At 47.8% G+C, this 27,136-nt stretch overlaps 2 long non-coding RNA genes across 3 annotated transcripts in view; one reads left to right on the top strand and one right to left on the bottom strand.

The window, feature by feature from the left end:
* The window catches only part of LOC119961683, a 67,229-nt gene extending 51,541 nt beyond the window's left edge, over positions 1–15,688 (bottom strand). Inside the window, exons 1-3 of one of the 2 annotated variants that reach the window (XR_005459716.1) lie at positions 15,540–15,688; positions 13,623–13,737; positions 6,545–6,807 (exon numbers count right to left, since the gene is read on the bottom strand). This is a non-coding gene — a long non-coding RNA (uncharacterized LOC119961683). Of the gene's footprint in view, positions 1–6,544; positions 6,808–13,622; positions 13,738–15,539 lie in introns of those variants that run through there. The other variant, XR_005459715.1, reaches the window with a different exon arrangement.
* A 3,073-nt stretch (positions 15,689–18,761) lies between these two features.
* On the top strand, positions 18,762–26,228 carry LOC119961684. Its single transcript, XR_005459718.1, has 4 exons — positions 18,762–18,890; positions 19,634–19,740; positions 21,809–21,924; positions 25,998–26,228. It is a non-coding gene; the product is annotated as an uncharacterized LOC119961684 (long non-coding RNA).
* Positions 26,229–27,136: the final 908 nt, after the last annotated feature.

Raw genomic sequence — 27,136 nt, 5'->3', positions numbered from 1 at the left:
AGGGATGGGCAATACATGCTGGCCTCACCACATCCCATGAAAGAAGAAATAACAAATTCCTACCTTGGAGATGAAACGATGTTCCCGTCATTCTTGGGCACTGAGTGGCCGGGTCTTGAATCTCCCTCAACGGCTCCCTTACCCAATGACCGCGCACACGCACTACACCATATCGCTCCTCAGCAAGATGGGGCTGTTCACCTGCGCCTGTCGACGGAGAACTGCAACTGCGGCCCGTTGTTTGCAAGCGTGGATCGGTAGCTTTTAATTCTGGGTTCTGGGCCTACACCGGGGGTTTATGAAGCCTCTCAAACCAGCCGGCAGTACTATTGCTTCCAGCTCGACTGCAGTTTCTAATTCTGAACTGCTCAGCATTTCACTCCAGCAAGGCAGCACGGCGGCTCAGTGGTTAGCATTGCTGTCTCACAGTGCCGAGGTCCCATGTTCGATCCTGGCTCTGGGTCATTGTCCGTGTGGAGTTTGCACAATCTCCCCGTGTTTGTGTAGGTCTCACCCCCACAACCCAAAGATGTGCAGGGTAGGTGAACTGGCCATGCTAAATTCACCTTAATTGGAAAAAATGAATTGGGTACTCTAAATTTCTTTTAAAAATAAAAATTCCACCCCAACAACATCACTCCAGTATCGGCACTGCGCATGCTCCAGATCACAATGCCCAGGGAGTGATTGACGGCACCTCCAGACCAATGGGAAGAGGGGGCGGGGCTGGAGGACCGAGCAGGGGCAGCTGCTCCTCCCACCGATCAGTGAATGTGGGGGCGAGGCTGAGCCCGGACTCCCTCATTGGCTGGAACTCTGCATCAGTTTGAAAGTTGATTTCATAGAACTTACATTGGGTTTGGATCGACCCTTGCAAAGCCAAAAGGTTAGGTAGATTGTCTATACTATATTGCCCTGACTGTTCGAAAAGGTTAAATGGGGTTTCTGGGTTGCAGGGATAGGGTGGACTTCCCAACAGAGGAGGTCATGGCGGTGCGACAGTCGATGGGACTTTCTGTGTGTGAGCAGTTCAGCTGGAATTCCATCCTTGCCGGGTGCCTTTCTGCTTGCTCAGCAATCAATGGCCTTTTCCAGCTCAGCCATGAGGCAGCTGCAGGAGAGTCAGACAGCGACTGGGAGATGTCCGTCTGACTGAGGACAGCTGACAGTCGTGTTCAACCCAGCAGGACATCTGTTTACATCTGTCAGGATGTCACCATGTTGGATTTCAGGGGAATGACTTTGGTGATGGTCAGACGCGGAGCTTTCTTCTTCCCATCACACATAGATTTCCGTTATCATTTTTAATATAAATTTAGAGTAGCCAATTACTTTCCAATTAAGGGCAATTCAACGTGGGCAATCCAGCTAACTGGTACATCTTTGGGTTGTGGGGGGTGAGACCCATGCAGACACGGAGAATGAAAACTCCAAACCGACAGTGACCTGGGGCCGGAATCGAACCCGGGTCCTCAGCGCCATTGCTAACCACTGAGCCACTGTGCAGCCCTAGATTTCTGTTATCACAGGCAGTGTGGAATTACTGACGTTGGCTGTCGAGTGCTTATTTGCACAATCTTGCCATTTTTTACATAACTGCCTTGGCTGCTTTCAGTGATGCAGTGTTCTCGGTGTTGGGTCTATGCTGTACATCAGGCCGCTTTTGCTTTTTGCTTCAATGACAGATGTTATCGGGGCTGGTTTTGCATAGGGCTAAATCGCTGGCTTTTAAAGCAGACCAAGGCAGGCCAGCAGCATGGTTCAATTCCCGTACCAGCCTCCCCGAACAGGCGCAGGAATGTGGCAACTAGGGTTTTTTCACAGTAACTTCATTTGAAGCCTACTTGTGACAATAAGCGATTTTAATTTCATTTCATCTACCTCTGCTGAGTGGATCTCAAACCAGTCTGTGTTGTGGGTTCCACCGTTACCATAGAATCCTGTAGGTCTTTACAGTACAGAGGGAGGCCATTTGGCCCATCGAGTCTGCAGCGACCCTGTGAAAGAGCACTCTACCTCAGCCCACTCCCCCGCTCTATCCCCTAACCCTGGCTGGTGCTGCTGTGTCAGAAATGATTGAACTCAGTGACTTCCAAGCTTCATCAATATCAATGTTGATTGATGAAGTTTTTATTGATGTGAGTATGAAATGTTTCACTGTTTTGTTTAATGTTCTTTGATAATGTAATTTCACAATGGACATGTTACTGTGAGGAATGTGTGAGTCGCTAACAATTGTCAGCAAGGATTAATCAGCACTTTCTAGTTGGAGATGTTAATTAGTAGAGCCTGTCAAACTCTGAATTGTAGATTTTGGATCAAACATCAATTTAGGACGATCCTATTAAGAGTTCTTGAATGAAGGAGAATATCACAGATGCTGCTTTTGAAATGGGACATCGCAGCCCCGAGAATCAGTGACATCTGAAAATATTAAACTACAGCCAGTTCTAGGGTTTGTTAATATCAGCAGAATCAAACCAGATATTGTCAGACCATCAATCCTGGATGTGATTAACAGCAGCATAAACAGCAAAATCCAACCCTTGCAGTCACTTGCCAACTTGCTGATGTCTCGGCTCATATCGTTATTGAGTGTATCCCTTCCCACAGTGTCGATGGTCGGTCTCGGCCCTTTGTGAATTTGTTGGAGTGCACTGAAGGTGGATGACTTCCTGAGTGTCTTTCCAATGAAACTGCAGCTGAATGGCTTTTCCATAGTAACTTTGCTGGTGTCTGAGCAGACTGGATGATTGAGTAAATCCCTTCCTGCACACTGAGGTCTCTCAGTGGTCTCTCCCTGGGGAGTGAACACAATTGTGTATACTGAGATGGAAACGTGAACCTCATTCCACAAGACATGCAGCTGAATGCTCTGTCCTCAAGAGTGAATTCATTGGTGTAACATGAGTCGAGCTGGCTGAGTGAATCCCTTCCCACACACAGAACAGGTGAACAGCCTCTTCTCAACACGAACCCGCTGGTGTGTATGCAGGTTGGATAACTGAGTGAATCCTTTCCCATAATTGTAGCAGGTGAATGGCCTCTCCCCAGTGTGAACTCACTGTTGTGCTGGCGGACGAATACGTGAATTGCTTCCCACAAGTGTAGCAGGTGGACGGTCGCTCCCCACTGTGAGTGTATTGATGTGCTGTGAGGGAAGAGGAATGCTTTGAACTTTCACAGGAAGTGCAGCTGAATGGTTTGTCTTCTGCATGAATTCGCTAGTGTAACATGAGGCCAGCTGATTGAGTAAATCCTTTCCCACATTCAGAGCAGGTGAATTGTCTCTCTCCTGTGTGAATACATCGGTGAGTTTCCAGCAGGCATCGATAATTGAATCCCTTCCCACATTCCCCACATTTCCATGTCTTCATGATCCAGGTGTCCTTGTATCTCTCCAGTTCAGACAACCAGTTGAAGCCTTGTCCACACAGAATACATGGATGTTTCCTCCTCCACGCGAATGGTGCAGGCTGTGTATTTGGTTCAAGCCATCCTTACAAATTACTGCCTCATCTTCAACCTCCCTCTCCTCTCCAAACACTTTGAACATGTTGTCATCCCCCAAATTCTTGACTATCTTTCCCAGAATTCTCATGTTTGAATCCCTTCAATCAGGTCTCTGCCTGTAAAATACAAGAGACAAACAGAATCGTACCCGGAGAGAAAGACAGACAATCCGGGAGCTTGGATCCAACACGGATATTAAGACCAGAAGACAAGGTTTGCAGCACAGTCATTATCGAGAGACAACAATACCTGCTGGAGACAGATGGACAACTAAACAGCATGAATCACAACACCAAGCTACCTGGATCCATATACCCAAGACAGGAAGGGGAATTGGAGACAGACTGGAAGAACTCAGACTCCAGACACATTAACCAAAAACAGGTGGAATATCTGAGGGGACAACAGGTAGAACCAAGGAAATTCTACCTGCTCCCTAAAATACCAAACACCCAAACACATGGACAGTACCAGGGAAATACCACCAGACAGACCCATCAGACTGAGAGAAAATCCTACAAAATAGCTGAAACATCAACACACTGCTCAGTAGTTGATGGTTCAGTGGTTCAATAAATATAATTAGTGGATTAAAAATGTGTATAATGTAGAGTGAAAACAGAAAATGCGATTAACTCAACAGGTCTGGCATTGAACCCCTACAAGTGCAGAAGGAGGCCATTTGGCCCATCGGGTTTGCACCTACCCTGCAAAAGAACACCCCACCCAGGCGCACTTCACCTGCCCTCTCCCCGTAACCCCACTTCACCATTGGACACTAAGGGGCAATTCACCATAGTCAATCCACCAAACCTGCACTTTGCACAGTCAGTGTAATGGAACACTGTCACTCAGATGTGTCTGTGCCTCTGTCCTTTTCCAGTCACACTGCTGTTTGAACTGTTCTCCCACAGATAGAACAGACAAACATTTCTCCTTCCACAATCAAAGGCCGTGGATTACCAGCTATTGATGAAGCCATTAACTCAGCCAAATGTTGTTGTATAATTTGGTTTGAGTTTCCAGTCTTTGAATCCTCCCCTTTTAATACCTTGTAAAAGGAGTTTACAAAATACATCACTGTCAGTACAGAATAGAAATTCTGAAGAGACAATTCTAGTTTCTCTGAAATATTTGTTCCTCTCTTGTTCCCCCAAAGCTGTAAATCCCCATCCCACACACTCTCCCTCCTCCCTGGGCTGAAATCCAAACCCATCTCACTATTTCTTTCCTCCACTCCCAGTTTTCTCCCTCCCTCTCCTCTGCTTGGGTTCAGTTCTCCAGCTCCTGTCTGCAGACTGACAATAAAACTAATGGGTTTTATTGGGGGTTTGGAGCCTCCAGCGGGTGTTTGTGAATCCTCCCCGCCCACCTGCCAGGGTTTTCTTCCTTGGCAGAGTTCAGAGTCCTCATTGATTTGAGTGCAAAGTGAAAGCTCTTATTTATTATCCCTCCTCCCCCACCCTCTGATGTGAAACATCCTCCAGTGGTTGAAGCAGAATGGCAGATTTGAAGGGCACAGGGACAGTACCTGAAGAGAGAGGAATGTTGACAATATCCATGGACACAGGGTAGTTGGCCGATCAGTAGCTCAGTGGGAATAGGGTCGATGGAGCAGGAGCTGGGTCTCATGGACAAGATGAGCTTTAAGAGGGCATGAGGGGAGATGGGAGAGAAACTAGAGAAAGATGTGGGTTCAGGGCTCGGGAAAGGATGAAATTTAGAGACAGTTTGGTCCGGTCGGCTCGTGGAAGGGAGGGAAGCAGCAGAGGCAGCTGATCGGATTGACTCAATCTCAGTCACAAAGAAGCTCCACAAGCTCCTCACACTTCTTGTTGGAGGTGAGGATGGAAGAGACAGGGGAGAGCGAGAGAACTTCACAAGGAACTAACTTGTGTTAGAGATATTAAAAAGTTTCAACACACTGCGTATTTCACGCAAATCAAATTTATTTGACTTTTAGCCAGAATATTAGCCCCTGTAAATGGGCTGGAGTTTATTATCAGCAGAAAGAGACCCAAATGAACATGGTTCAGTCCAGAATGTGAGGAACAGCAAAACCCAATCACTGTGGTTACTTGTGGCCTCGTTGGTGTCTCAGCAGGTGGGTTGAAGTGGCGAATCCCTTCCCACACTCACAGGTGAATGGCCTGTCCCGAGTGTGAATTCGCTGGTGCTTCAGCAGGTTGGATGACTCAGTGAATCTCTTCCCACACTCGGAGCAGGTGAATGGTCTCTCTCCGGTGTGAATTCGTTGATGTACAGTGAGGTGAGATGAGTGCCTGAACCCAGTCCCGCAGTAAGAGCACCTGAACGATTTCTCGTCAGTGTGAACACGCTGATGGCTCATCAGATCCCCAGAACGTTTAAAGCACTTCCTGCAGTCTGGACATTGAAACGGTCTCTCATCAGTGTGAACCCGCTGGTGACTCAGCAGGTTGGCTGAAATAGTAAATCCCTTCCCACACACTGAGCAGGTGAATGGTCTCTCCCCAGTGTGAACTCGCAGGTGTGTGGACAGAGCAGATGACTCAGTGAATCCCTTCCCACACTCGGAGCAGGTGTATGGTCTCTCCAGAGTGTGAATTCGCTGGTGTGTCAGCAAGTTGGTTGACTGAGTGAATCCTTTCCCACACTGGGAGCAGGTGAATGGCCTCTCCCCGGTGTGAATTAGCTGATGTACAATGAGGTCAGATGATTGTCTGAACCCAGTCCCACAGTGAGAGCACTTGAACGGCTTCTCATTAGTGTGAACACGTTGATGACTCCTCAGTTCCCCAGAACGTTTATAGCATTTCCCACAGTCTGGACACAGAAATGGTCTCTCCCCAGTGTGAACTCGCTGGTGACTCAGCAGGTTGGCTGAAATAGCAAATCCCATCCCACACTTGGAGCAGGTGAATGGTGTCTCATCAGTGTGAACTCGCTGATGATTCCGCAGGTTGGATGACTGAGTGAATCCCTTCCCACACTTGGAACAGGTGAACGGTCTCTCCCCAGTGTGACTGCGTCGATGAATTTCCAGCTTGGATGGGGAAGTGAATCCTTTCCCACAGTCCGCACATTTCCACGGTTTCTCCTCGGTGTGACTGCATTTGTGTCTCGTGAGGCCTGATGATCGACTGAATCCTCGTCCACACACACAGCACGTGTACGGTTTCTCCCCACTGTGAACGATGTTTTTTCCTTCCATGATCGATGATATTCAGGATATGATAAATTGAGGACTCTGTCAGATCCTGATGTGATGTTTGGTTTGCGTTTCCGGACTTTGAATCCTGCCCTTCGAACACCCTGTGAAATTGATTGAATACAGAAAATAGGGAGTGAGAGAGAACCCACAAAACACAAAGGCAGGTTGTGAAATTGAGCTGAATGAATCTGGTCATTTGTGGGGCCGGCTCTGGGAAAAAGTGACCATGAAAACGGCTGGATTGTCATAAAAACCCAACTGGCCTCTTTGGGAGGAGAGAGAAAGAGGTGAAAAGAGATTTTGTATATCTACAAGACATAGCGAGAGAGTAATTGGCAAAGCAAATTCGATCTTGAGCTTCATAATTAGAAATATTGATACCGAAACAGGATAGCTAGGCTTCTGGTGGCACAGTGATTAGCACTGCTACCTCACAGTGCCAGGGACCCGGGTTCAATTGCGGCCTTGCTGACTGTGTGAAATTTGCACTTTCTCCTCGTGTCTGTGTGGGTTTCCACCCGGTGCTCAGGTTTCATCCAATACTCCAAAGAAGGGAAAGTTAGGTGGATTGGCCTTGATAAATTGCCCCTTAGTGTCCAGGGATGTGCAGGTTAGGTGGGGTTATGGGGTTACAGGGACAGGGTAGGGGTGTGGGCCTAGGCAGGGTGCCCTTTCAGAGAATCAGTGCAGACTTGATGGGCCGAATGGCCTCCTTCTGCACTGTAGGAATTCTATGGTTCTAATTCTATCCTGTGAGTCTTTGTAAAGCTCTGGTCACCACTCTTCAGGAAGGATGTGAAGGTTCTTGGAGAAGGTGCAGAGGAGATTTACCAGACTGGATCCAGCAAAGGAGGTTGAGAGGAGATTTGATTCAGGGACACAAGATTATGCCAGATTTCCATTGGGTGGAGAAAGAAACTCTGTTTCCATTCACTGATCGTACAAGCAGTCGGGACACAGATTTAAAGTTTTGGGTAAAACCTGGATTGAACAATATAAGAACCTGAGGGGTCTTGACAGGGTGGATGTGGAGAGGATGTTTCCTCTTGTGGGAGAATCTGGAACAAGGGGGTCAATGTTGCAAAGTGAGCGGTCACCCATTTAAGATGGAGATGAGGATTTTTTTTTCTCTTGAGGGTTGCAAGATAGGGGTGGCATAGGGGTTAGCACTGCTGCCTCACAGCACCAGGGACCTGGGTTCAATTCCCAGCCTGACTGTGTGGAGTTTGCACTTTCTCCCCGTGTCTGTGTGGGTTTCCTCCGGGTGCTCTGATTTCCTCCCACAGTTCAAAGATGTGCAGATTAGGTTGAATCGGTTCGGACTGTATTCGCTGGAGTTCAGAAGAATGAGGGGGGGATCTCATAGAAACCTATAAAAAGTGGGTGGTGCAGTGGTTAGCACTGCTGCCTCATGTCGCCAAGGACCCAGGTTCCATCCCGGCCCCGGGTCACTGTCTGTGTGGAATTTGCACATTCTCCGTGTTTGCGTGGGTCACACCCCCACAAATCCAAAGATGCGCAGGGAAGGTAGATTGGCCACGCTAAAATTGCCCCTTAAGTGCAAAAAAAGAATTGGGCACTCCAAATTTATGTTAGAAAAAAACAGGGCGAGACAGAGTAGATTCAGGAAGGATGTTCCTGATAGTGGGTGTGTCCAGAAATAGGGGTCACAGTCTGAGGATACGGGGTAGACCATTTAGGACAGAGATGAGGAGACATTTCTTCACCCAGAGAGTGGTGAGCCTGTGGAATTCGTCGCCACAGGAACTAATGAAGGCCAAAACATTGCATGTTTTCAAGAACTGGTTAGATACAGCACTGAGGGTGAAGGGGATCAAAGGATATGGGAGAAAGCGGGATTAGGCTACTGAGCCTAATCAGCTCTGATTGTAATGTGGCAGGCTCAAAGGGCCAAATGGTCTCCGCCTGCTCCTCTTTTCTACGTTGCTCCGTATCTATGCATGTAAATGGTCCAGGAGGTATGAAGAAGAATGTTTTTACACAGTCAGTGGCAATGACCTTAAACTTGCTGCCAATGACGATTTTGCAAATAGACACAATAAATTATTTATTTTTTAAAAACTGGATAGAAACCGGAGAGAAATAAAGCTGTTCGGATACAGAGACAGAGAGGAGAATGACTCTGACTGGATTGCTCCAGATAATAATAATATTTATTAGTGTCACAAGTAGGCTTACATTAACACTGCAATGAGGTTAATCCCCAAGTCGTCACACTCCGGCGCCTGTTCGGGTACACGGAGGGAGAATTCAGAATGTCCAATTCATCCAACAAGCACGTCTTTCGGGACTTGTGGGAGGAAACCGCAGCACCCGGAGGAAACCCACAACAGACACAGGGAGACTGTACAGACACCGCACAGACAGTGACCCAAGCCGGGAACTGAACCCAGGTCCCTGGCGCTGTGAAGCAATGGTGCTAACCACCGTGCCGACTAGAGAGCTAGCATGGACTCAATGGCCCGAATGCCCGTCTCTGCCCATAATTTATATATTTAAAAAAATAAATTTAGAATACCCAATTAATTTTTTCCAATTAAGGGGCAATTTAGCATGGTCAATCCACCTCTCCTTCACATCTTTGGGTTGCGGGGGCGAAAGCCACGCAGACATGGGGAGAATGTGAAAACTCTATATGGACAGTGACCCAGAGCTGGCTTAGAACCTGGGACCACAGCGCTGCGAGGCAACAGTGCGACTCACCGCACCACCGTGCTGCCAGCTGACTCTGCCATTTCTGTCTAACCTCACCATGTAATTTAACCCCGGGGGGGTTCAGATATCACTCAGGTAATCTATGCTACACTCCCTCCGAGGCCATTCTATCCTTCCTCAGGTTTGTTGCCCAGAACTGTACACAGTGAGGTACTGAGGGGGGTATCAAGGTCGCAGGAGTGTACCAGCAGACAGAAAGGTGGGTTGAAGTGTGTCTATTTCAATGCAAGGAGCATCCGGAATAAGGTAGGTGAACTTGGAGCGTGGATTGGTGCTTGGGACGACGATGTTGTGACCATTACGGAGACATGGAGTGGAATTCGCCGATCCCCCGCAGGGTTGGTGAAATCGCCTGGGGCCGGTGTAAATCCTGCCCCCGCCGTGGCCGGAATTCTCCGCCACCCAGGAATCGGCGGGAGCGGGAATCATGCCCCGCCGATCAGTGTGCCCCCCGCGGCGATTCACCGGCCCGCGATGGGCCGAAGTCCCGCCGCTGACAGGCCTCTCCCGCCGGCGGGAATTGGAGCACCTCTGGTGCCAGAGGGAGCAGGCGGCGCGAATGGGCCCCGGGGTGATCGGACCCCGGGGGGTGCCCCCACGGTGGTCTGGCCCGCGATCGTGACCCACCGATCGGCGTGTGGGCCAGTGCCGTGGGGGCACTCTTTTTTTTTCCGCCGCTGCCACGGTCTCCACCATGGCTGAGGCGGAAGAGACCCCCCCCTACCTCGCATGTGCCGGTGGTAAAGTCAGTAGCTGCTGACGCACCAGCGCATGCGCGGACCGGCGAAGGCCTTTCGGCCAGCCCCGACGCCGGGCGCCAAAGGCGGTTGGCGCCGGTTTTGGCGCCGGCCGGCGCAGCGGAAACCACTCCGGCGCGGGCCTAGCCCCTAAAGGTGCGGAGAATTCTGCACCTTTGGGGAGGACGGACGCCGGAGTGGTTGGCGCCACTCCGCAACGCCCGGACCCCCCACCCCGCCGGGTAGAGGAGAATCCCGGCCATGATTAGAACAGGGACAGGAATGGTTGTTGGAAGTTCCGGGGTATAGAAGTTTCAGTAAGAGTAGGGAAGGTGGTAAAAGAGATGGAGGAGTATCATTGTTAATCAAGGTTAGTTTAACGGCTGCAGAAAGGCAGTTCGAAGGGGATCTGCCTACTGAGGTAATATGCGCTGAATTTAGAAATAGGAAAGTTTTCTATAGGCCCCCAAATAGTAGTAGAGATGTGCAGGAAGAAATTGCAAAACAGATTATGGATAGGTGTGGAGGTCTCAGGGTAGTTGTCATGGGTGACTTTAACTTTCCAAATATTGATTGGAAACTTTATAGGTCGAACAGTTTGGATGGGGCAGTTTTTGTACAGTGTGTGCAGAAGGGTTTCCTGACACAATATGTGGATAGGCCGACAAGAGGGGGGCCACATTGGATTTGGTACTGGGTAATGAACTGGGCCAAATGTTAGATTTGTTTGTGGGAGAGCACTTTGTAGATAGTGACCACAATTCGGTGTCTTTCACTTTTGCACTGAAGGGGGATAGGGCCATACAGCAGGGCAAGGTTTATAATTGGGGGAGGGGTAATTATGATGCAATTAGGCAAGAATTAGGGAGCATAAGATGGGAACAGATACTGTCAGGGAAAGGCACAAATGAAAAGTGGAGCTTGTTCAAGGAACAAATACTGTGTGTCCTTGATAGGTATGTCCCTGTCAGGCAGGGAGGAAATGGCCGTGTGAGGGACCCATGGTTCACAAAAGAGGTTGAATGTCTTGTCAAGAGGAAAAAGGAAGCATATGTAAGGATGAGAAAACAAGGTTCAGTTCGCTTGAGGGTTACAAGGTAGCAAGCAATGCGCTAAAAAAAAGGGCTTAGGAGAGCTAGGAGGGGGCATGAGAAGTCCTTTGCGGGTCAGATCAAGGAAAACCCCAAGGATTTTTGCACTTATGTGAGGAATAAAAGAATGACCGGGTGAGGTTAGGGTTGGTCAAGGATAGTAGTGGGATATTGTGCATGGAGTCAGAAGAAATAGGAGAGGCGTTGAATGAATACTTTTCTTCAGTGTTCACTAAGGAGAGGGGCCATGTTTTTGAGGATGAGAGTGTGATACAGGCGGGTAGACTGTAGGAGGTAGATGTTCTGAGGAAGGATGTATTAGCAATTTTGAAAAACTTTAGGGTCGACAAGTCCCCTGGGCCAGATGGGATATATCCTTGGATTCTTTGGGAAGCAAGGGATGAGATTGCAGAGCCTTTGGCTTTGATGTTTGGGTCCTCACTGTCCACGGGGATAATGCCAGAGGACTGGAGAGTGGCGAATGTTGTTCTTCTGTTCAAGAAAGGGAATAGGAATGACCCTGGGAATTATAGGCCGGTTAATCTTACTTCGGTGGTCGGTAAGTTAATGGAAAAGGTCCTGAAGGATGACCATTTGGAAAGATGCAGCTTAATCCGAGATAGACAACATGGATTTGTGAAGGGTAAGTCTTGTCTCACTAATTTGATTGAATTGAGGAGGTAACTAAGTGTGTCGATGAAGGTAGAGCAGTTGATGTTGTATACATGGATTTTTGTAAGGCGTTTGATAAGGTTCCCCATGGTCGGCTTATGAAGAAAGTAAGGAGGTGTGGGATAGAGGGAAATTTGGCCAATTGGATAAGTAACTGGCTATAACATAGAAGACACTGGATGGTGGTGGATGGAAAATGTTCAGACTGGAGACCAGTTACCAGCGGTGTACCACAGGGATCAGTGCTGGGTCCTCTGCTATTTGTGATATTTATCAATGACTTGGAGGAGGGGGCTGAAGGGTGGGTCAGTAAATTCGCTGATGACACCAAGATTGGTGGAGTAGTGGATGAGGTGGAGGGCTGGTGTAGGCTGCAAAGAGACATTGATAGGATGCAGAGCTGGGCCGGAAAATGGCAGATGGAGTTTAACCCTGTTAAGTGCGAGGTGATTCATTTTGGTAGAAAACATTTGAATGCGGATTACAGGGTCAACGGCAGGGTTCTGAGGAATGTGGAGTATCAGAGAGATCTTGGGGGTTCATGTCCACAGATCTCTGAAGGTGCCACTCAAGTGGACAGAACCGTGAAGAAGGCCTATAGTGTGTTAGCATTTATGAACAGGGGGCTTGAGTTCAAGAGCCACAGGGCTATGCTGCAACTGTACATGACCCTGGTGAGACCACATTTGGAGTATTGTGTGCAGTTCTGGACACCTCAGTATAGGAAGGATGTGGAAGCATTGGAATGCGTGCAAAGGAGATTTACCAGGATTCTGCCTGGTTTGCAGGATCGGTCTTATGAGGAAAGGATGAGGGAGCTAGGGCTTTTCTCTTTGGAGCGGAGGAGGATGAGGCGACTTAATAGAGGTTTATAAGATGATGAGGGGGCTAGATAGATTGGACGTTCAGAGACTATTTCCTCGGGTGAATGTAGCTGTTACAAGAGGGCATAACTATAAGGTTCAGGGTGGGAGATATAGGAGGGATGCGCGTGGTAGGTTCTTTACTCAGAGAGTGGTTAGGGTGTGGAATGGACTGCCTGCTGTGATAGTGGAGTCATCATAGAATTTACAGTGCAGAAGGAGGCCATTCAGCCCATCGAGTCTGCACCGGCTCTTGGAAAGAGCACCCTACCCAAGATCAACAACTTCACCCTATCCCCATACCCCAGTATCCCCACCCAACACCAAGGGCAATTTTGGATACTAAGGACAATTTATGATGGCCAATCCACCTGATCTGCACATCTTTGGACTGTGGGAGGAAACCGGAGCACCCAGAGGAAACCCACGCACACACGGGGAGGATGTGTAGACTCCGCACAGACAGTGACCCAAGCCGGAAGTGAACCTGGGACCCTGGAGCTGTGAAGCGATTGTGCTATCCACAATGCTACATTGCTGCCCACTTTAGGATTCCTGAGTTGGAACTTTCAAGCAGTTATGGGATAGGCACATGGAGCACACCAGAATGACAGGGAGTGGGATAGCTTGATCTTGGTTTCGGACAATGCTTGGCACAACATCAAAGGTCGAAGGACCTGTTCTGTGCTGTACTGTTGTATGTTCTATGTGCAGTTCTCCAGGTTTGGCCTAACCAGAGTTTGTGAATCTCGAGACTTTTCCAGTCACACTGAGACCTGAAATCTTCCCTCACAGACAGAACAGACAAACCTTTTACCTTCCACACCAGATGCTGCTAAAATTCAGTTTCTAATGAATCGAGTGACTCTGTCAGATCGCGATGTGACGTTTGGTTTGTGTTTCCCGTCTGTTAAGCCTCCACTTCCAGTATCCTGTAAATTTACAGAAACCTCACTGTCAGTTTAGGGTAGAAATTCACAACATTCTCTCCTCGCCAACTTTGATTAAATGTATTCCTGGAGGTTTGATCACATGACCAGTCTCCATCCTCCAGCCATTAATCGGTCAACACATCCATCCTTGTGACACACTGCCTTCCTCGGCCAATTGGGAAGTAAAAGGACTCATTACCTTACAGGACAGTGATTGACTGTCAGCCAAACAACCTTTATCCCATTTTCAATATTTTATATCCGCTGAAGAGAAATATTCAAAAATATTTTTTACTTTCCCAATGACTTTCCAGACACCCAGGTATGAATCTCACTAAGGCAGAAGGTAAAATTTGAATTCATTTAAAGTTTTCTGATGGCCATGAAATCATTGTCGATTGTTGCAAAGACCCATCTGGTTCACTCCTGTCCTTCAGTGAAGGAAATCTTCTCTCCTTACCTGGTCTGGCCTACATGTGACTCCAGATCCACAGTCAGCTGGTTGACCCTTAAAATGCTCTCTGAGATACACTCAGTTCAAGGGCAATTAGGAATGGGCAGTGAATGCTGGCCCAGCCAGCGACACCCACATCCCGTGAATGAATAGAAAAGAAAATCTGCCATCCTTACCTGGTCTGGCCGACACGGTTCCAAACCACAGCAATGTGGTTGTCTCTTTAAATGCCCTCCGAGATGGCCGAGCAAGCCACTCAGTTTAAGGAAAATTAGGGATGGGCAATAAATGTTGGCCCAGCCAGTGACTCCCACAAATGATTAAAATAAAATCCTGGAGCCTCCAGTCAGTCAATCCGCGAGAGTTGGTATCCGGTCCAGGCTCGCAGCGCATGCACCCTGCGGCACCTTGTCCTCTGTAAAGATGGCGGCCGGTAACCCGGGCCTGTCACCGCTCAGCTCTCACTCTATTCGGTGCTGTTTAAGACGGGACCGTTAACATTTTGCTCGGGAGTTGAAGCCCCCACGGGGTATTTATGAAGCCTCCCAGCTCACTCCGCAGCTTCTATTGCTCCCCGGCCACCCACCGAAGCTTCTGTCTTGTGGATAGAGCACATTCTCAGCTGCAATCCATGTTGGGTAATAAACCCGCCATTGAAATGGATATTTTTGATGTAAATTATGCTTTGCAAAATGATTACGATTAGTAACAGTGGGCCAAGGCAACACCCACATCCCAAGAACAAATTAAATTGCCCCTTGATTGGAAAACAATATAAATTTATATATTTTTTAAATTCTGTGGGATCAAAATAGTTTGGATAGGAAGGTCCTATTCCCTTTGGTTGAGGGATATATATAAAAGGGGGCAGAGATTTAGGGAAGGACTAGGAGGTTTAGAGGGTGGTGAGGATCTGTGACATGCTGCCTGAAATGATGGCAGAAACGCTCATAACATTTCAAACGTATTTAGATAGACATCTGAATTGATGTAACCAAAAAGGTTGCAGACTAAAATCTGGAAATTGGGATTAGGCTGAATACCTACTTTGTAGCCACGATGAGCTGAATGAAATGCAACCGGAACAACAAACTTCAATAAAATCCCGGATAGTAACTCTTACTACGAACAAGGTCACCAGTTTGCCCACTTTAGCTGCCAAGTATGTTAATGTGGTAATTTTAAATTTTACCTGCATACACAAGAGTACAACAGCAAATTATTTAACGTCTCCAATGTGATCGGTGTAATTAGTCTCAAATTTAACCTGGAATGGTCATTAAAAGTTTCCCAGTCACTCTGATATCTGAAATCTTTGTCCCCAGACAGAACAGACAAACCATTTTACCTCCCAATGACATTCCGGTCCTGATGAATGGAGTAACTCAGTCAGAGGATGATGTGATGTTTAGTTTGAAGTTCCCGTTAGTAAATCCTCCTCTTTCTAAAGGAATTTCACTCTCAGTCCTGGAGAGAAATTCAGGCGATTCTGTCTTCCGGTTTCCGGTTTCTGGATGCTCGCGCATGCGCCCTGCTGAGCATTTCCGCTGAGCAAGATGGCGGAAACGCAGGCGCCCTGCAGCATATCGCCCCAAAACAGATGACAGCCGTTAACAATGGCCGATCAGAGAGAAAATCACAGATGCGGCCGCCCCATTCGGTACCAACACCGAACTGTGTCAAAATTGCCGGAACCAATTTATCACCCTGAGGAACGTAACTGAATAATGGCGGATAAGGCTACCCAGAATGCCGGGCGCGGAGGAATGCGCCCTATCTCCATCACAGGAGCCAGAACGCGCAAGCGCGAGTATGCCCCACCCCCGAAAGTATCGTCTCTGCGCAGAGCAGTCGCAGTGCTGCTCCGGGCTGAGTGCAGCTCCCAGAGGCTGAATGAGAGTCGCCGCGAGCGGGGACAATGGTGAGAACCCAAACCCCCCAATAAGACCCATTGGTTTTATTGTCAGTCTGCAGACAGGAGTTGGAGAACTGAACCCAGGCAGAGGAGAGGGAGGGAGAAAACTGGGAGTGGAGGAAAGAAATGGTGAGATGGGTTTGGGTTTCAGCCCAGGGAGGAGGGAGAGTGTGTGGGACGGGGATTTTCAGCTTTGGAGGAACAAGAGAGGGAAAAATGTTCCAGAGAAACTAGAATTGCCTGATCAGAATTTCTGTCTTGGACTGACAGTGATGGCTTTTGTAAACTCCTTTTACAGGATATTAGAAGTGGAGAATTGGCCGACAGAAAACTCAAACCAAACATCACATCGAAATCTGACAGCCACTCTTTTCATTAGGAGCTAAATATGATCAGTCTGTGAATTTGGAAGGAGAAATGTTCCAAGAAATTCTCCTTGGAAGGAGAATTTGGAAGGAGCCATGCTAAATTGCCCGTAGTGTAAGGTTAATGGGGGGATTGTTGGGTTACAGGTATACGGGTTACGTGGGTTTAAGTGGGGTGATCATTGCTCGGCACAACATCGAGGGCCGAAGGGCCTGTTCTGTGCTGTACTGTTCTATGTAACACAACTTCCTGTTTCTCTGCTGCCAGCACATCTCACTTCTGAGCAGAAAATAAATCCAGGGACCACAATCTGGTGGGACCATCTGTCAGTGCGGCCTTATCTGTCCACAGAGTCAGGGCAGAGTCACACAGATTACATTGTGGTGACATTTACAAATGAGCCGGTTATTTCTGTTCAGAGTCTCTATTCCCGGACAGAACCGGTTGTGTCTGTGGACCAGTCACTGAGTTCCCTCTGCTCTCTGTAGCTGGGAACTGATAACCTGCTCCCTTATATTTTATATCATTCTTTCTGTGTTACTTGTTTCCTCTATTTTTCAACTTTAATCTCTCGCCACCTCATCTTTCTGCTGTTTAAAATCTCAGTTTTTCTCACAGTTAGAACATAGAACAGTACAGCACAGAACAGGCCCTTCAGCCCTCAATGTTGTGCAGAGCCATGATCACTCTACTCAAACCCACGTATCCACCCTATACCCATAACCCAACAACCCCCCCCTTAACCTTACTTTTATTAGGACACTACGGGCAATTTAGCATGGCCAATCCACCTAACCCGCACATCTTTGGACTGTGGGAGGAAACCGGAGCACCCGGAGGAAACCCACGCACACACAGGGAGGACGTGCAGACTCCACACAGACAGTGACCCAGCCGGGAATTGAACCTGGGACCCTGGAGCTGTGAAGCATTGATGCTAACCACCATGCTACCGTGAGGCCCCGTTCTTCTGCCTCTCCTTTCCTCTGTATCTCTCTCTCGATATCTGTATGTTCCTATTTAATAGAGGTGTTGAATTTCATGAAGGGGTTGTAATAGATTAAGGAAAGACGGAGAAAACCAGTAAATGTTGGAAAAACTCAGCAGTTCTGGCAGCATCAGTACTGAGAGAAACAGAGTTAACGTTTCAAGTCCCTGTGACTCAGAGCAGGAGAAACCGGGATTGTCCCTCTGAGATCAGGGAAGGTGAAGGGGAGATTTAATAGAGGTGTTTAAAATGAGGAAGGATTTGTGATGGTGTTGATGGGGAGAAACTGTTTCCCAAGAGCAGGAGGGTGTCTAACGAGAGAGCATAGAGATTTAAGATATTTGACAACAAATATCTTAAAGCAGATTTACAGTAACTTTCAAAGGGAGTTACACTTGTAGAGGGTAAATTGGCAGTGTTATGGTGAACACTGTTATTCCAGTGACACTGACTATAGCACAGAAACATCAAATTATCATTGCTACCTTGCATCTTGCCCTCTTATTATTGTCTAATGATAACAGTGACAGAGTAACACACTGGATTTGGACTGACAGGCAGGTTATTGTCTGATAATAACAGTGACATAATTATTATCTTGGCCCAGGTAGCGTGATATTTTAGAGAACAGATTTATAGAACATAGAACAGTACAGCACAGAACAGGCCATTCGGCCCTCGATGTTGTGCCGAACAATGATCACCCTACTCAAGCCCACGTATCCACCCTATACCCGTAACCCAACAACCCCCCCTTAACCTTACTTTGTTTAGGACACTACGGGCAATTTATCATAGCCAATCCACCTAACCTGCACATCTTTGGACTGGGGGAGGAAACCGGAGGAAACCCACGCACACACGGGGAGGACGTGCAGACTCCGCACAGACAGTGACCCAGCCGGGAATTGAACCTGGGACCCTGGAGCTGTGAAGCATTTATGCTAACCACCATGCTACCGGGTATTTGATGGGCCGAATGGCCCCCTTCTGCACGTTAGCGACTCTTATGATTCTACATTGGATCTAATGATATGTTCACTCACACACTACAGTCTGACTTATTATTGGAACATACACTGTGTTTTTTACTCTCAAAGTGAGTGAATCCTTTGCTGTTTCTCCTCTGGGCCCCATCTCCACTATTATTGTCTGATTGTCCCACTGAGACTCTCACTGTTATTATTGGACAATCAGCGAGTCAGCCTGAGCCTGGGGCCGCTCTCACCATCTGGAACCGTCACAATGCCCGGGTGATTGACGGCAGCTCCGGACCAATAGGAGGTGGAGGGGCGGGTCTGGAGGACGATCGGGAGCGGCTGGTCCTCCAATCAATCGGAGAGAATGAGGGGCGGGGTCCGCTGTGATTCAAGCATGCGCAGTGTGGGTAATGGCGAAGGAGACGGGCGTGTTCTTCAGATCCAAAATTCGTAAGGGGCGTTTAACAATATGGAGAGAGCGAGAGATCGCGGGGGTGGGCGGAAACGTTGTGTAAAGCTGTTGTAAGCTGCAATCCCCGGTAAAGGGTTTTCGGGACCCGGGTTGTACCCAGCGGGGCTGCAGCTCCTCATCTTCGACTCGGGTTAACGGCCGCCATCTTTATTGAATGTGCATCAGGGCGCATGCGCGTTTCTCATCTTTGTCGGGGCGATGTTTCAATGAGTGGGAGGGGCTTGTTCCCCATTGTTCAGAATGGAGACAACTTGTCCATCAAACTGGATTCGTCTTTGAGTCCCAATGTTTTATTGATGATGCAAAGCGGTGACAGAGATGGAAAGAAAAGGAAGCCAATCCTGCTCTCCGGATTTCACTGTCTCATTGGACATCCTGCCCCATGTGTCCAAAGCTCTGCGGCTCTGTTCAGCCACATGAAGTCCAGGGCAGAAACTCTCAGCCCTGAGGAGACGTCACCCTCAAATCGAGGGACTGCTGATGATAATAGGGGTCAGTGCGCAGTGGGGGGCATGAGCGGTCATCCTGGACCCATAAGCAGTAAGGGAAAATGTTGTGAATTTCTATCCTGGACTGACGGTGATTAATTTTGGATACTCCTTTTACAGGGGGTTAGTAGGGGAGGATTTACACACAGCAAATTCAAACCAGGAGAAATATTTATCTTTCCTGAATTTTATTTCTGGACTGACAGTGATGCCTTTGTAAACTTCTTTCACAGGGGCTTAGAAAGGGATTCACAGACAGGAAACTCACAACCAATCCTCACATCAAATTCTAACACCACTGTTTGGGTTATCAGGATGTGGAGATTATCGACCTTTGTGGGTAAGCATTGAGTTCCAGATCATTATCACTCACTGTATAAAATGTCTACCTCCTATCTCCCCTGTAGATCTTGTTCACAATCTTAAATCTGTGTCACACAATCCTTACACAATCTACTGATGGGAACAGTTTTAAAAAATCTTTGGTGGGTTTGCCGTTGTCTTGTGCCTGGGTCGATGCTGGGTGGTCCGTCTGGTTTCATTCCTTTTTCATGTTTTTGGTGTGGTTGAATCAGCTTGGACCAGTCCATTTAGGATCCAGAACACAATTGAAGACTCCTCCAAGAATCAATTGCTCTGTATCCAGGTCTGGAATGGATTCCAACAATTTTTTTACAAATGTTTCTATGAGATCCCATCATTAAAAAAAAGATAGAGAAGCAGAATTAGGCCATTCAGCCCATCGGGTTTGCTCTGCCATTCGATGATGGCTGATATGTTTCTCATCCCCATTCATCTTGTATTGTAGCTCTCTTGAAATGAATGCGAACATTGCATTTGCCTTTCTAACTGCAACTTTCCTTTATTTGTTCTTGGGATGTGGGTGTTACCTTGGCCCAATGTTACTAATCGTAATCAGTTTGCAAAGCATAATTTATATCAAAAATATCCATTTCAATGGCGGGTTTATTACCCAACATGCGTAGCAGCTGAGAATGTGCTCTATCCACATGACAGAAGCTCTTCGCACATGCGCAGAGTCCGGCTGTGACTGGAGCATGTGCCGTTCGGGCTGTGACTGGAGCATGTGCCGTTCGGGCTGTGACTGGTGCATGCGCAGTTCAGGTTGTCGCTGTCGCAAGGAGCGGGAAAGAAACAATCGAGTGACTTTCAGGATTAGAGCCGGTGGGTGGCCGGGGAGCAATAGAAGCTGCGGAGTGAGCTGGGAGGCTTCATAAATACCCCGTGGAGGCTTCAACTCCCAAGGAAAATGTTAATGGTTTTTCAGTTTTTTTCTGAAACAGCACTGAACAGAGTGACAGCTGAGCCGTGACAGGCCCGGGTTACCGGTCGCCATCTTTACAGAGGACAATGCGCCGCAGGGAAGGGGCTGGTTTAGCACAGTGAGCTAAGACAGCTGGCTTGTAATGCAGAACAGGGCCAGCAGCGCGGGTTCAGTTCCCGTACCAGCCTCCCCGAACAGGTGCTGTAATGTGGTGACTAGGGACTTTTCACAGGAACTTCATTGAAGCCTACTTGTGACAATACGTAATGATTATTATTATGTGCTGCAAGTCTGGCCGGATGCCAACTCTCCCGGATTGACTGACTGGAGTCTCCAGGATTTTATTTTAATCATTTGTGGGAGTCACTGGCTGGGCCAACAGTTATTGTCCATCCCTAATTTCCCTCAAACCGAGTGGCTGGCTCAGTCATCTCGGAGGGCATTTAAAGAGTCAACCACATTGCTGTGGTTTGGAATCGTGTCGGCCAGACCAGGTAAGGACGGCAGATTTTCTTTTCTATTCATTCCCGGGATGTGGGTGTCGCTGGCTGGGCCAGCATTCACTGCCCAGCCCTAATTGCCCCTGAACTGAGTGTAACTCAGAGCATTTTAAGAGTCAACAAGCTGACTGTGGATCTGGAGTCACATGTAGGCCAGACCAGGTAAGGATAGAAGATTTCCTTCACTGAAGGACAGGAGTGAACCAGATGGGTCTTTGCAATAATTGACAATGGTTTCATGGTCATCAGTAACTTTTCAATGAATTCAAATTTTACCTTCTGCCTTGGTGAGATTCATACCTGGGTCTCTGCAAAATCATTAGGACAGTAAAGAAGATTTTTGAACATTTCTCTTCAGTGGATATAAAAATATTGAAAATGGGATAAAGGTTGTTTGGCTGACAGTCAATCACTATTCTGTAAGGTAATGAGTGCTTTTGCTTCCCAATTGGCCGAGGAAGGCAGTGTGTCACAAGGATGGATGTGTTGACCGATTAATGGCTGGAGGATGGGGGCAGGTCTTGTGATCCAACCTCCAGGAATACGTTTAATCAAAGTTGGCGAGGAGAGAATGTTGTGAATTTCTATCCTAAACTGACAGTGAGGTTTCTGTAAATTTACAGGATACTGGAAGAGGAGGTTTAACAGACAGGAAACACAAACCAAACATCACATCGCGATCTGATAGAGTCTCTCGATACATCAGAACCTGAATATCAGCAGCATCTGGGTGTAGAAGGTAAAAGGTTTGTCTGTTCTGTCTGTGAGGGAAGATTTCAGGTCTCGGTGTGATTGCAAAAGCCCCGAGATTCACAAACCCTGGTTAGGCCTGAGGAAGAATAGAATGGCCTTGGAGCGAGTGCAGCACAGATTTACCTGAGTGATATCTGAACCCCCCCCCCCCCGGGGTTAGATTACAAGGCAAGATTAGACAAAAATGTCACAGTCAGCTGTCAGCACGGTGGCGCAGTGAGTAACACTGCTGCCTCACAGCGCCGAGGTCCCAGGTTCGATCCCGGCTCTCGGTCACTGTCCGTGTGGAGTCTGGACATTCTTCCCGTGTTTGCGTGGGTTTCGCTCCCAAAACCCAAAGATGTGAAGGCTTGGTGGATTGACCATGCTAAATTGCCCCTTAATTGGAAAAAATGAATTGGGTACTCTAAATTTATTTTTAAAAGTTTAAAGGAACATTATGGCCAGAGAAGGGCATTCGGTCCATTGAGTCCATGCTAGCTCACTAATCGGCACAATGGTTAGCACTGTTGTTCACAGCGCCAGGGACCCGGGTTTGATTCCCGGCTTGGGTCACTGTCTGTGCGGAGTCTGCACGTTCTCCCCGTGTCTGCATGGGATTCCTCCAGGTGCTGCGGTTTCCTCCCACAAGTCCTGAAAGACGTGCTTGTTAGGTGAATTGGACATTCTGAATTCTCGCTCAGTGTACCCGAACAGGTGCCGGAGTGTGACGGCTTGGGGATTTTCACAGTAACCTCATTGCAGTGTTAATGTAAGCCGACTTGTGGCACTAATAAATATTATTATCTGTAGCAATCCAGTCAGAGTCATTCTCCTGCTCTATTTCTGTATCCTCACAGCTTTATTTCTCTCAGGATTCTATCCAATTTAAAAAAAAATCATTTATAGTGTCTATTTCCAAACACTGTCCTGGGCAGCAAGTTTAAGGTCATTGCCACTGGCTGTGTAAAAACATTCTTCCTCATACCTCCTGGACCAATGTAGAAAATAGGAGCAGGGGGAGACCATTTGGCCCTTCGAGCCTACTCCAACATTCATTGCGATCAGAGCTGATTAGGCTCAATAGCCTAATCCCGCTTTCCCCCCATATCCTTTGATCCCCTTCACCCTCAGTGCTGTATCTAACTACTTCTTGAAAACATGCAATGTTTTGGCTTCAATTGGCAGCACGGTAGCATTGTGGATAGCACAATCGCTTCACATCTCCAGGATCCCAGGTTCGCTTCCGGCTTGGGTCACTGTCTGTGCGGAGTCTGCACATCCTCCCCGTGTGTGCGTGGGTTTCCTCCGGGTGCTCCGGTTTCCTCCCACAGTCACAAAGATGTGCAGGTTAGGTGGATGGGTATAATAAGTTGCCGTTAGTGTCCAAAATTGCCCTTAGTGTTGGGTGGGGTTACTGGGTTATGGGGATTGGGTGGAGGTGTTGACCTTGGGTAGGGTGCTCTTTCCAAGAGCCGGTGCAGACTCGATGGGCCGAATGGCCTCCTTCTGCACTGTAAATTCTCTGATAAGTAGTTCCTGCAGCGACGAATTCCACAGGCTCACCACTCTCTGGTTGAAAAAATTTCTCCTCATCTCTGTCCTAAATGGTCTACCCCGTATCCTCAGACTGTGACCCCTATTTGGATTGGATTGGATTGGATTTGTTTATTGTCACGTGTACCGAGGTACAGTGAAAAGTATTTTTCTGCAAGCAGCTCAACAGATCATTCAGTACATGGGAAGAAAAGGGAATTGAACAGAATTCAAGAAAATACATGAGAATACATAATAGGGCAACACAAGATATACAATGTAACTACATAAGCATTGGCATCGGATGAAGCAGACAGGGTGTAGTGTTAATGAGGACAGTCCATAAAAGGGTCATTTAGGAGTCTGGTGACAGTGGGGAAGAAGCTGTTTTTGAGTCTGTTCGTCCGTGTTCTCAGACTTCTGAATCTCCTGCCCGATGGAAGAAGTTGGAAAAGTGAGTAAGCCGGGTGGGAGGGATCCTTGATTATGCTGCCTGCTTTCCCCTGGCAGCGGGAGGTGTAGATGGAATCAATGGATGGGAGGCAGGTTCGTGTGATGGACTGGGCGGTATTCACGACTCTCTGAAGTTCCTTGCGGTCCTGGGCCGAGCAGTTGCCATACCAGGCTGTGATGCAGCCCGAGAGGATGCTCTCTATAGTGCATCTGTAAAAGTTGGTAAGGGTTAATGTGGACATGCCAAATTTCCTTAGTTTCCTGAGGAAGTAAAGGTCCTGTTGTGCTTTCTTGGTGATAGCGTCGACATGAGTGGACCAGGATAGATTTTTGGTGATGTGCACCTCTAGGAATTTGAAACTGCTCACCATCTCTACCTCGGCTCCGTTGATGCTGACAGGGGTGTGTACAGTACTTTGCTTCCTGAAGTCGATGACCAGCTCTTTAGTTTTGCTGGCATTAAGGGAGAGATTGTTGTCATTGCACCACTCCACTAAGTTCTCTATCTCCCTCCTGTATTCAGACTCGTCGTTGTTCGAGATCCGGCCCACTATGGTCGTATCGTCAGCAAACTTGTAGATGGAGTTGGAACCAAGTTTTGCCATGCAGTCGTGTGTGTACAGGGAGTAGAGTAGAGGGCTAAGCACGCAGCCTTGCGGGGCACTGATATTGAGGACTATTGGAGGAGGTGTTGGTGTTCATTCTTACTGACTGTGGTCTGTTGGTCAGAAAGTCAAGGATCCAGTTGCAGAGTGGAGAGCCAAGTCCTAGGTTTTGGAGCTTTGATATGAGCTTGGCTGGGATTATGGTGTTGAAGGCGGAGCTGTAGTCAATAAATAAGAGTCTGATGTAGGAGTCCTTGTTTTCGAAATGCTCTAGGAATGAGTGTAGGGCCAGGGAAATGGCGTCTGATGTGGACCGGTTGCGACGGTATGCGAATTGAAGTGGGTCAAGGCGTTCCGGGAGTATGGAGGTGATGCGCTTCATGATCAGCCTCTCAAAGCACTTCATTACAACTGACGTCAGGGCCCAATAGTGTTGTGGACACAACACTATTGGGAATATCCTTCCTGAATCTATTCTGTCTCACCCTGTTTTTTTTTTAAACATAAATTTAGAGAGCCCAATTTTTTTACAATTAAGGGGCAATTTTAGTGTGGCCAATCACAAGAGGAAACATCCCCTCCACATCCACCCTGTCAAGACCCCTCAGGATCTTGTATCGTTCAATCCAGGTTTTACCCAAAACTTTAAATCTGTGTCCTGGCTGCTTGTACAATCAGTGAATGGAAACAGAGTTTCTTTGTCCACCCGATGGAAATCTGGCATAATCTTGTGGACCTGAATCAAATCTCCCCTCAACCTCCTTTGCTGGATCCATTCTGGTAAATCTCCTCTGCACCTTCTCCGTGAACCTTCACATCCTTCCTGAAGAGTGGTGACCAGAGCTTTATAAAGATTCATTGAATTGAATTAGAACCATAGAATTCCTACAGTGCAGAAGGAGCCCATTCGGCCCATCGAGTCTGCACCGATTCTCTGAAAGGGCACCCTGCCGAGGCCCACACCCCTACCCTGTCCCTGCCACCCCATAGCCCCACCTAACCTGCACATCCCTGGACACTAAGGGACAATTTATCATGGCCAATCCACCTAACTTTCCCTTCTTTGGACTGTTGGAGGAAACCTGAGCACCAGGTGGAAACCCACGCAGACACGGGGAGGAACTCCACACAGTCACCAAGGCCGGAATTGAACCGAGTCGCTGGCGCTGTGAGGCAACAGTGCTAACCACTGTGCCACCAGAAGCATAGTTTGGTATCAATATTACTGTTTATGAAGCTCAAGATTGAATTTGCTTTGCCAACTACTCTATTAATCTGTCTTGTAGATATACAAAATCCCTCGTAACCTCTTTCTCTCTCCTCCCAAAGAGGCCAATTGGGTTTTATAACAATCCAGCAGTTTTCATGGTCACTTTTTCCCAGAGCCGGCCCCACAAATGACCAGATTCATTCAGCTCAATTTCACAACCTGCCTTTGTGTTTTTGTGGGTTCTCTCTCACTCCCTATTTTCTGTTTTTCAATCAGTTTCACAGGGTGTTCGAAGGGGAGGATTCAAAGTCCGGAAACTCAAACCAAGCATCAGAACTGGATCTGACAGAGTCCTCAATTGAACATATCCTGAATATCAACGTACTTTGAGCATGGAAGGAAAAAGCATCGTTCACAGTGGGGAGAAACCGTACACGTGTTGTGTGTGTGTGGACGAGGATTCAGTCAAACATCAGGCCTCACAAGCCATAAATGCAGTCACACTGAGGAGAAACCGTGGAAATGTGCGGACTGTGGGAAAGGATTCACTTACCCATCCAGCCTGGAAACTCATCGACGCAGTCACACTGGGGAGAGACCATTCACCTGCTCCAAGTGTGGGAAGGGATTCACTCAGTCATCCAACCTGCTGAGTCACCAGCGAGTTCACACTGGGGAGAGATCATTCACCTGCTCCAAGTGTGGGAAGGGATTTATTCATTCATCCCACCTGCTGAGTCACCAGCAAGTTCACACTGATGAGAGACCATTTCAATGTTCAGACTGTAGGAAGTGCTACAAAAGTTCTGGGGAACTGATGCACCATCAACGTGTTCACACTGACGAGAAACCGTTTAGGTGCTCTCACTGCGGGACTGGGTTCAGACAATCATCTGACCTCACTGTACATCAGCGAATTCACACAGGGGAGAAGCCATTCACCTGCACCCAATGTGGGAAGGGATTCACTCAGTCATCTGAGTTGCATAGGCACCAGCGAATTCACACTGGGGAGAGACCATTCACCTGCGTGCAATGTGGGAAGGGATTCACTCGGTCATCAGGCCTGCAGAAGCACCAGCGAATTCACACTGGGGAAAGGCCATTTGCCTGCACCCAATGTGGGAAAGGATTCACCGAGTCATTTTACCTCACTGTACATCAGCGAGTTCACACTGGGGAGAGACCGTTCACCTGCTCCAAGTGTGGGAAGGGATTCACCACTTCATCCAACCTACTGAAACACCAACGAGGCCACAAGTAACCACAGTGATTGGATTTTACTGTTCCTCACATTCAGGACTGAATAATGTTCATTGGGTCTCTTTCTGCTGATAACAAACTCCAGCCCATTTACAGGGGCTAATATTCTTGCTAAAAGTCAAATAAATTAGATTTGTGTTAAATACGCAGTG

Source organism: Scyliorhinus canicula, unplaced genomic scaffold, assembly GCF_902713615.1.
Source record: "Scyliorhinus canicula unplaced genomic scaffold, sScyCan1.1, whole genome shotgun sequence".
In the NCBI taxonomy this organism is placed as follows: Eukaryota; Metazoa; Chordata; class Chondrichthyes; order Carcharhiniformes; family Scyliorhinidae; genus Scyliorhinus; species Scyliorhinus canicula.
Note: the sequence above shows the minus strand (reverse complement) of the source record. Positions and strands in the feature narration are given on the sequence as shown.